The sequence below is a fragment of the Camellia sinensis genome, chromosome 1, assembly GCF_055761805.1.
Source record: "Camellia sinensis isolate YWXY chromosome 1, ASM5576180v1, whole genome shotgun sequence".
Taxonomy (NCBI): Eukaryota; Viridiplantae; Streptophyta; class Magnoliopsida; order Ericales; family Theaceae; genus Camellia; species Camellia sinensis.
In genome coordinates this window covers 163,242,446-163,252,580 of record NC_138961.1, presented here as the reverse complement: position 1 = coordinate 163,252,580, position 10,135 = coordinate 163,242,446, and positions in this window count along the sequence as shown.

Below are 10,135 nucleotides of genomic sequence, written 5' to 3'. Positions count from 1 at the left end.
TCAAGCAAGGAGCAATTTTCCTTCGAATCTGAGGTTGTGCATCTCGAGAGTGGGTTCTATGCTTATTGAGCAATGGTCGTTTGAAAAAACAATTTTTGAGAATTTTTACTAAGGTTGACTGATCTTCTCTCGAAAACTATTCCATTTTTCCAAAACTGGACCTTTTTCTTTGACCCAAAAAAGGAAAATTTTCAGTGCTCATAACCTAACTTGCATGATTTTGAATCAGAAAATCGAACAAGTGTGTTAATCTAACTCTCATTTTGGTTAAAATTGTTTTAGTAGAAAGCCAAAAACAAAAAGGGTCAAGATGATGAACTAGGGGCACAGTTGAGTCAGGTGTTCTGTCTTTTCCCCATTGTCAACATACATGCCAGAAAAGGCGCCATACTTGCCAAGAAGGGCACTCTACCTGCTAGAAAAGGCACAACTGAAGGCGACAACAAAAGGGCTGAAAGCTCTCTCATCATCCAAGCAACGAGATATCAAGCCAAGTGCGAAGCACAAGATTGGAATGGATCAAGATACTCCATTCCCTCATCCGGCGCATTGACAGATGTCACCGGAGGAAATAGCCGCGAACTGATTATGTTGGGCAAGAGCCCGCAACTTTCTGTTTATCCATTAACCACCCAGGGGAGGGATAAAAAATGAGAGATTGAAGAATAGAGAGATGTGCGCTGAGAGAAAAAGTGTGGAAAGGGCTTTTTCAGAAAAACAGAGCCTGAGGCCCGAGTGATGTATGAATCACAAATAAGAAAAGGGTGAGAAATAATACCCGGAGAAACTGCTCCTCGTGCACCAAGAGGTCTCTTGTCTTTGTAACACAGTTGAGTGTTGTGTTTGTGTGTTTTGTTTGTCTCAATTCTTGTTTTGAGTCATTTAAGTGTCAATAGATGTGTTTAGGTTGTTCTACCTTTGTTTTCCATTGTTGAGTCGTTTTGGCTGTGGTCAGTTGTAGGCTCAATACTCGGTTAAGAACCCTTTTCTCATTTCAATTTCAAAAATCGTTTTGTGCTCAGAGTGCCGTGTCGTTCTCCACATTTGTGCAAATCAGGATTGGTTCTTTCATAAAGCTGCGGGATTCAACCCAGGTCATGTGAAAACAATAAAACCAGGACCTATCTGAAGCTATGAAAGTTCCGGGCTACAAAGCAAAAGAAAAGAGGGAAAATGTCGGGCATCCGAGATTGTTTCAACTTCTGCAAGTTTCGTCATTGCATCATGTATGTTCAGAAAGAGCAGTGTCTTGTATGAGCTGTGTGCCGAATAAACAAAATACAGTGTTATGGGCTGTGAGTTCAGAATGAGTTGTGTTCAGAACGGACTGTGTGTTCAGAATCAGTGGTGTCTTGCGTGAGCCGTATGTTCCAAAATAAGTAGAATATTGTGTTATGAGCTGCGTGTTCAGAATAAGCAGTATGCCGATACGAGCTGTGTGTTCAAAGTGAACAGAATACTGTGTTGACTGTTTCACTATTTCAAGCCAGAATGGTGATCAGAAGTGCTCTCCCTGAGTACCATTCCCTGCGAGAGTAAAACGGTTTACCGCCACTCACTCCATGAGGTGCTTTCTAAAGTGCCGCTTTATTTGTTTATTGCATTCCTTAAACATCACGCTCCGCATTGCTTGCAACATGTATCGTATCATCACACTTATTGCATTTATTTGCATCTTGTGTTATCTCTTATTGTTTATCCTTTTATGCTGAGCAGCGTTTAGGATCGTTGTCCCCCGGGACTCAACTTAGGTTGCGTGGAACACGCTCCCGAGTTGTTTACCTCTTCTCACGGTTTCAGCGTGGTTAGAGTGTTCTTTTCCTCACACGATTTCAGCGTGTTTGGAATTTATCCCAAGTTGCGTTGTAGACGCACTGGGCGGGTTGTTTTTGGACCTCTTCTCACGACTTCAGCGTGGTTTGAGTGTCCCGTCCCTCACACGATTTCAGCGTGTTTGGATTTTATCTTAGGTTGCGTTGTGCGCGCACTTGAGCGGTTGTTTTCGGACCTCTTCTCACGATTTTAGCGTGGTTAGAATGTTCTTTTCCTCACACGATTTCAGCATGTTTGGATTTTATCTCAGGTTGCGTTGTGCGCGCACTTGAGCGGTTGTTTTCGGACCTCTTCTCACGTTTTCAGCGTGGTTAGAGTGTTCTTTTTCTCACACGATTTCAGCGTATTTGGATTTTATCTCAGGTTGCGTTGTGCGCGCACTTGAGCGGTTGTTTTTGGACCTCTTCTCACGTTTTCAGCGTGGTTAGAGTGTTCTTTTCCTCACACGATTTCAGCGTGTTTGGATTTTATCTCAGGTTGCGTTGTGCGCGCACTTGAGCGGTTGTTTTTGGACCTCTTCTCACGATTTCAGCGTAGTTAGAGTGTTCTTTTCCTCACACGATTTCAGCGTGTTTGGATTTTATCTCAGGTTGCGTTGCGCGCGCACTTGAGCGGTTGTTTTCGGACCTCTTCTCACGATTTTAGCGTGGTTAAAGTGTTCTTTTCCTCACATGATTTCAGCATGTTTGGAATTTATCCCAGGTTGCGTTGTAGACGCACTGGGCGGATTGTTTTTGGAGCCTCCCCTTCCTCACATGATTTCAGCGTGTTTGGAATTTATCTTAGGTTGCATGGAACGCGCTCCTGATTGATTTTCTTTGTTCTTCCTCCACTCACGAGTCCAACGTGGTTGGCGTGTGTTCACCCTTTGCATCTATTGCATCACATCTATTACATCGTATCTATTTTACTGTCTGGTCTAGGAGACCTTAAATCCTCCGGTCTAAGGAGACCTTAAATCCTGCATCTTTATTCGTACTATCTTGTGCACTCCCGGGTCTAGGAGACCTTAAATCCTCTAAAGGTGCAATTCCTTTGGTGTTTGTCGTGTCCGAACGATTTCCAGTGGTCTGGTATAGCCACCTGCCTGTGTTAGCAGTGAGTTCCTAGGAGATCAACTGAGACGGTGGAAACTAGAGTTCGAATGGCTTTTGCCTAGAACGCAAAAGTTTGAGATTTTCGAGACTAAAGTCTGGTTTAAATACCCATACCTCGGCTTGAAATCTGTATGGCAACCCCATAGATTGAGATAGCATGTGTATGCGCCTCAATTCTGGATACTGAACCAACCTAGTCTGTCACCCGGTTGGAGAATAGGGAAAGCTGCGACTATAGTCAGGGAGAAAAGTAGTACCTGTGGCTCAATCAAGAAGAAGCGAGAGATCCCCAGCAGCGTGAGGCACGATATTGCATGTACGGTTCATTCGAAGCTGGTGCAACCAGACGAATCGCGCAGGTATTGTATCTTCTCCGTGTGAAACGTGGTGAGAATCGAACAATTCTCCGCATTCTTAGCTGCATGAAATGTAGTTGTTGCTTTGCATTCTTGCTTAAAACTGTTGCATCTATTGTGAATATGTGCTTCATTACAGCTTGCTGCATTTACATGATCATTGAGATACCTTCGGCTTCTTGCATTGTCGGTTGCATTCACATCTCTGCAGGCACATCTCTGTTTGTCTTGCCTGTTTGTCTAAGTCTTCGGCCTTGTCAAAAATGGGTCGTCTCTGGGCTTTGACATTCACTCCCGTCACCTATGACTTCCGAGTTCTGTCAAAGAAGGGCAACTGTAGACACCCCATTTTTGACCGACCTTAAGACTCAAACGTCACCAGTTGAGCGCTCGGTGATATTGCATATTGTGCTCGTTCAGAAGTTTCAGAGTCCCGGCTGCAAGCCTTGCCTCTAGACTTTCGGACTCTTTCGTGCCTTACCTCGGTTTGCGAACTAGGCTCTGTTTTCTCTTCCCAAAGGGAGGGAGAGGTCTCGTAGACCATCTCTCAGTGGCCGTAGGCCACATTTCGTGGTCGTAGGCCATTTTTTCCGTTTGGAGCCCGATTTCCGATTTTTCGGAGCCGACGGCCGTGTGCCTCGGTTTAGGACCACCTAACCACCTCCGTTTGCTCCAGTTTTTGGTATACACCTTATTTACTCCCTTTTGGGGGACACTGTGGCCCGAGAGACCAACTTCGTGGTCGAATGCCACCTCCGGTGCTTAACAGCCCATTTTTGGGGCCCTAGGCCGCGCGTTTCGGTCCCCGAACCTCCGTTTTGCATCCGTTTTGGTTTATTCTTGGTGGAGACCTTATTTTCATAGTTAAGAAGCTTGTAGGAGGGTGGGAGGCCAGCAATTGTTCTGAAAAGCCAGCTTTATTTCTTCATCGCTCTCCAACGCCCGTTTTCCTCACTTGAAAGCCAATGTTGACCACCCCGGGGCCACTTTCTTGAACCCTAAACCCCATATTTGTGATGTACACACTTGGGAGGCTACCAATATTTGGTGGCCGACCAGTAATTGTGCTTGATCCTTTTGAACCCCTCTAAAAAAAGGGTTTTTCTCTCTCCTGGTTCACATTTTCTGGGTTTTGATCACATAGTTGTGTTGTGCACACATGGGAGGACACCTTTTTGAGGTGGCTGACTAGCAATTGTCATTGACCCCTTTGACCCTTGGTCGGCCGGCCAGGGTGAACCCTCAAAACCTGGCCGGCCATGACCCCCTCACCTGGTTCCTTACAGATATGCCCTCTTTTTCCCCCCAGATCCTGTATCCGAGGGGGGGTCTTTTGGGGGGGAAATTTGAATTTGATTTCCCCCCCTTTCCTTACCTCTCTCCCTCTATAAGACCAGCACCTCTCCACCATTTCTAAGGGTTGAAAAAAAAACCAATTGGAGCCTTGCATACATACATCCTCCATCTCTCTCATTCAACCATCAAATACCTTTGTTCTTGGACCATTTCTACACCACCTCATAGCACCACACCTCCATACTCCATTCCAACAACTTGGAGGTTATTTCCAGAGGTTAGGAGCACCATTTCTTCAACCAAAAGCTGCTGGTTCATTGGTCTTCAAGGGTGAGTCATCTTTCTCCTTTTTCTAGTCTTTTCTTGCTCTATATCTAAGCGTTGCTTTCAAGAATTTTTGGGCTCCGACCCAAACTGTGAATAGTCATATTTTGAGCCCCTTTTCATGTTTGATGAAGGACCTCCTACTATTTGAGGTCTCTTACTACCACTTGCCTCTTTATCTCTCTTTTAGGCCAATTTTTGCATAGTATTTTAGGCTTATTTGTGAGTTGTTTTGGACTTGGTCATAAACTGTAAAATAACTTGTTTTGAGCCCCTCTTCAACATTGTTGAAGGGCTCTCCTCTGTTTGAGAACAGAAGCTACCATTTGTCTTTTTACCCCTCTTTTAGGCCTTTTCTTGCATAATAGTTTGGCCTTATTTGTGATTATTTTCGTGGCTTAATGTAAACTATAAAGTGTCTTGTTTTGAGCCCCTCTTCAACTTTGTTGAAGGGCTCTTTCCCATTTGGAGCCAGCTGCTGTCCCTTTGTGTTTAATCTCTCTTTTAGGGCCATTTTTGCATGATAGATTAGCCCTATTTGTGTTCATTTTTGAGACTTGTTATAAACTGGAAATATGTATATTTTGGGACTTTCTTACATCTGTCTTCATTCTTCATGATCAAATAATGCATGCTTTGTGTAGCTGTAAGTCATTCCGTGTGCCTAGTTTCGAGTTTCGAGGTTCATTCCATGCATCGGGTGCCATGTTTCCATGTTTCGGGACTTCTTTGTATCATATTTCAGTGCTGGAATTACATTCTTATGTGCCACATTTCATGCCTTGCCATGCCTTCTTAGAGTTGCATACTATGCCTTAGGTTCGGTCCTCGGTTTGCATGCATGCGTGCACGTATTTCGAGAGTCTCATTTTTCATCTCATGGCTACTGATGTGAGTGTGGTTGAGGTCCACTCATGTTGGTGTAAGTCCATTATGCATTGTATATGCCATTTCGATTCATAGCATTGCGTATGTTAGGTTGTATGTTAGAGCATTGTGTATGCCTTGTTACATCGTGCATTGTGTATGCCATCTCATAGCATTGTGCATGCTAGGTTGTATATTAGTTGCATTCATGCATGTCATGCATATTGCATTGTGCTTGGGATAGGAGTTAGCCCAAACACGGGAAACGAGGAACGTTTCGTACTTCGAGTGACGGAACGTGTCTCAATTCCCAGTCACCGACACTCCGGATTATCCATAATGGAGTTTAGGGCTTGTCATGTTTATATGTGCATTCATTTCATATTGAGTCGTGCAATTCGACTCCTCGGCCATCATGCATCGATATGCGTGATTGGTGGCACAAGGATCGAGGACTACACTCCCCAAGGAGTGGTCATGCATACATATGTGAAAATACTTTGCCATACCCCTCTGTTGCTCTCTGTTGCAGCAAATCAGAAATTGGAAGCCTTCCGGAGCTTGGCATGCATTCCAAGAATAATTGCAAATAGAGGCAAACCGGGGCATTACAAGGGATTTTCCGACAAAGGCAACCGGAGCATGCATCATTCATCATCCGGAGCAGATTTGAGGCAGTCCCTGGCTTGCATGCCAATTTATTGCTTTCCTAATTTAATTTGTTAATTAATTAGGGTTTTGCACATATTTGGACTATAATTATTCATTTGGGACTGTATATTATTTATTCGGACCCTCTGCGCAAGGGCAATGTTGTAATAAGTGTGCGTGTGTGTGATGTATGTCTTCCAACCCCACGTCTTTCTCCCTTTTATTTACCCGCTTATGATGGTTAGATTATGGCATGTTTCAATTAGCATACAGTATGATAGCATGTTTGTATTCATTCATCTGTTTTGCATGCACCGGGCTCGGCGCATCATACTAACTGCATTGTATTTTTCAATTTCAAGTTGAATACATGTTAGCTGTAGGATTTCATATGCCATGTCTAGAATAGCCGAGCTTGCTATAGTTGCACTTTTGCATATGTTGCATTAGGCATTTCTGTATAATTAGGATCATGCATAGATTTCTAATTAGCTTCTGTTTTGGCTTGGAGTACTCGGTAAGTTTTATGCTTTAATATCCTTGCATGCGTGTGAGTGACTGCCATGATAGCATGCTTACCATGAGGCTAATTGCTTATGTGATATATCTGTCTGAATGCCTGTGGGTGAAGGTTGGGTTATTTGGATTGGAACAATTAATCAAATTTGTGTTTTAAGCCCATTGGACAGTGGCAAAATCATGTTTTCTAAGCCCACCTGAGGGTGGCAAATCGACGTCTTAGCCTACTTGCGGGTAGCGCCATCAAACCATTTTCAAACAAACAAACATGAAATGTTTTGTTCCAATTCAGGCGATCCAGTCTATACTTGTATGCTGTGCGCATCACATAGTAAATCTAGGCTAATAACCGGAATAAGAACACATAATGTTTTCAAAAATAGATATCATGGTTAGTAGAGGCCAATTTTTGATCGGGCGAGCGGGGGTGCTCACGAAGTGACCTTCCCCAATCGTAACCAAGTTCCCGAGCCGAGACAACTTTGGTGATGACGGACACGTGGCCTTAGGCAACGAGTCAGGGTTTCCTAAATTTCCCAAAAATAAAATATTTAGGTGGCGACTCTGTATCTGGCAAAGCAGTCCATGTTTGACACTTCTTTCAAAAAAAAATCTGTTTTCTCAAAACGATTTGCCGGATTTGGACTCTTTGGTTCAGATTAAGAACCGTGACAATTTGAGAGTCCTGAACTGTAGTGAGCCTAATATGAACAGAACGGGGAACGGGACATCATCCTTCCCGGGGTGTTTGGGGACGTCTACACATGGTATTCTGCCTTGACATATAAGGTTGTCTCTTGACCCATGATGTATTGGAGTTTATTCTACCTCTTTGAGACACCCTACCAAACAACTTAAAACAATATGGATGAATGAGGCCATACTTACCACAGTGATGACAAATAAAAACAGGTTTTACCTCTGTTTCATTGATCATACCACCTTGAGGTCCTTTTGTCATGAGATGTGGAAGCATTCCCTTTTTGCAGTATATCATCACCATAGGAAATTCCACTTTTGTCCAAACCCATTTGTTGAGGCCCAATGATATCTTCCAATGTCTTTGACTCTTTGTTCCAAAGATCAATTGTAGCTCAAGCACTCTTGAGTTCTTCCTCTTGATCAGCTCTTCCAAGGCAACTTAAGACATCTCGTGAGTTTCAATCTTTTTGTCATATGTTGCATAGATTTTCAATAGCTCATTACTCTCAGTCTCACAAGTCAAAAGTTTTGCACAAAGAACTTGTCGATCATTTGAGATCTTGGTGGCATCATTCCTAATTGAAAAAATCTCCTCCTTTAGCTTGACATTTTCACTTTCACATGCTTTGAGTTTGATAATGAGTTTGTCATTCAACATAGATAAGCTTAGCGATTCCTTGTATAACTTTTCATACGCTTGTTGAAGCTCTTCACCATCTATTTCATCATCATCCTTCTAGGTTTCATCATTTGTGGCATTCTCCATCCTCTTTTTGTTTCTCTTGTTCTTTTTCGAGAGCATCCAGTCGAGCAACTAGAGTATTGAGGGGAACAGTATTGGGTGTTCGTGAAAATGACTATGCTCTTTCATGGAATTGCATAAGAACAACCCATGCATATTTGGCATTCTAGCAATGAGAGATATTTTGTCGCTCTCCTTCAAAAAGTGCTTCTTGAATAGTATTCAGAACTCGTTCACTACTCTCCATGTCAGCCATTTCATTAGCACGCCATTCCTCAATAGATTGGGGGACTTTTTGATTGGTAATAGGATCATTCACAGACGGTGTTTCAATATTCTCCTCAATTGTGCGCCAACCTTCAGGATCCCAAGCTCTGAGATACACCATCATTCTATACTTCCAAAACAAATAATTTCTCCCATCAAAGGTAAGAGCACGATGAAGATTAGCCCTATGAGCAAACTCAATTGGCCTGGGAGTTGGTTGAGGGAAGCTAGAGTAGAATGCCATAAAAGTACTATCTCCATCTTCACCGGATTTAGCTTTATCAGCTTCTTGCTCTAATCCGCTTTCATCATCCTAGGTCACTGTGTAGACTGTCTTTCTGTTCTTCTTCGAAGGACACTCTAGAGCAATATGCCCAAACCCTTGGCATTCATAGCACTTGACTCCCTGTCCTCTTATTTTCTTTTTCTCGGGTTTTGGAACAACTTTGAGTTTGTCATTACCCTTATCCTTAGAACTTTTGTCCTTGAAATTAGGCTTTTTTTCTTTAAATTTTTTATGAATTGTTTGGTAAACAAAGCCGTCATTTCGGATTTTAGATCAATTTCCACCTCAGGATTCTTAACAATCTCATGAGAAATAGAAAAAGCCGCACTTTCTTTTTGTTTTTTCTTTGAAATCATATATGCTTCATAAGTTTGCAAGTTTCTAACCAATTGATCAAACTTGAGATTCTAAACATCCTGAGCCTCTTCTATAGTTGTCATTTTTGATGGAAACCTATCGGGTAATGACCTCAAAATTTGTCCAGCAGCATGAGATTTAGGGATTTTTTTCACCGAGTGTGAAACAAGAACTCACGATGTCACTGAGTTTAGCATAAAAATCATCAAACGTTTCATCCTCGCACATAAAAAAAAGTTTCAAAAATGGAGGTGAGACGTTGAAGTTTTGATATTTTGATAGAAATAGTATCTTCGTGAATTGTTTCAAGAATGTCCCAAACCTCTTTTGTTACCTCACAAGTGCAAATATGTCGCAACTCTTTCGGAGTGACGGAACAAAAAAGGGAATTACCAAAAATTTTGATAATCAGTTGTATCATATTTATCAATTGGCTTAGGAATATCAATACCATCAATAATTACCATAGGTTTACTCCACCCATAGATGACGGAATGCCAAACTTTCTCATAAATAGGTTTTAAAAATGCCCTCATATGAGCTTTTCAATATGAGTAGTTTGTTCCATGAAGTAAATGAGGTCTATGAGTTGAGTTACCTTCCCGAATCGAATCTATTAACACAAATCACCCAAGATCACACGCCTATAGCTTCTTTTTTTTTTATTAAAAAAAACCATCGAAAAACGAGTGACTCGCTCTGATACTAATTGAAAAATCTAAGTGATTTGTGATTCAAAATAGACTTAATTGCGGCAAATCCTAAACATACAAAAATTAATAATCTAAATCATCTAGCACATACGAAAGTCATTTAGATTGTTGTTTTACAATTGATA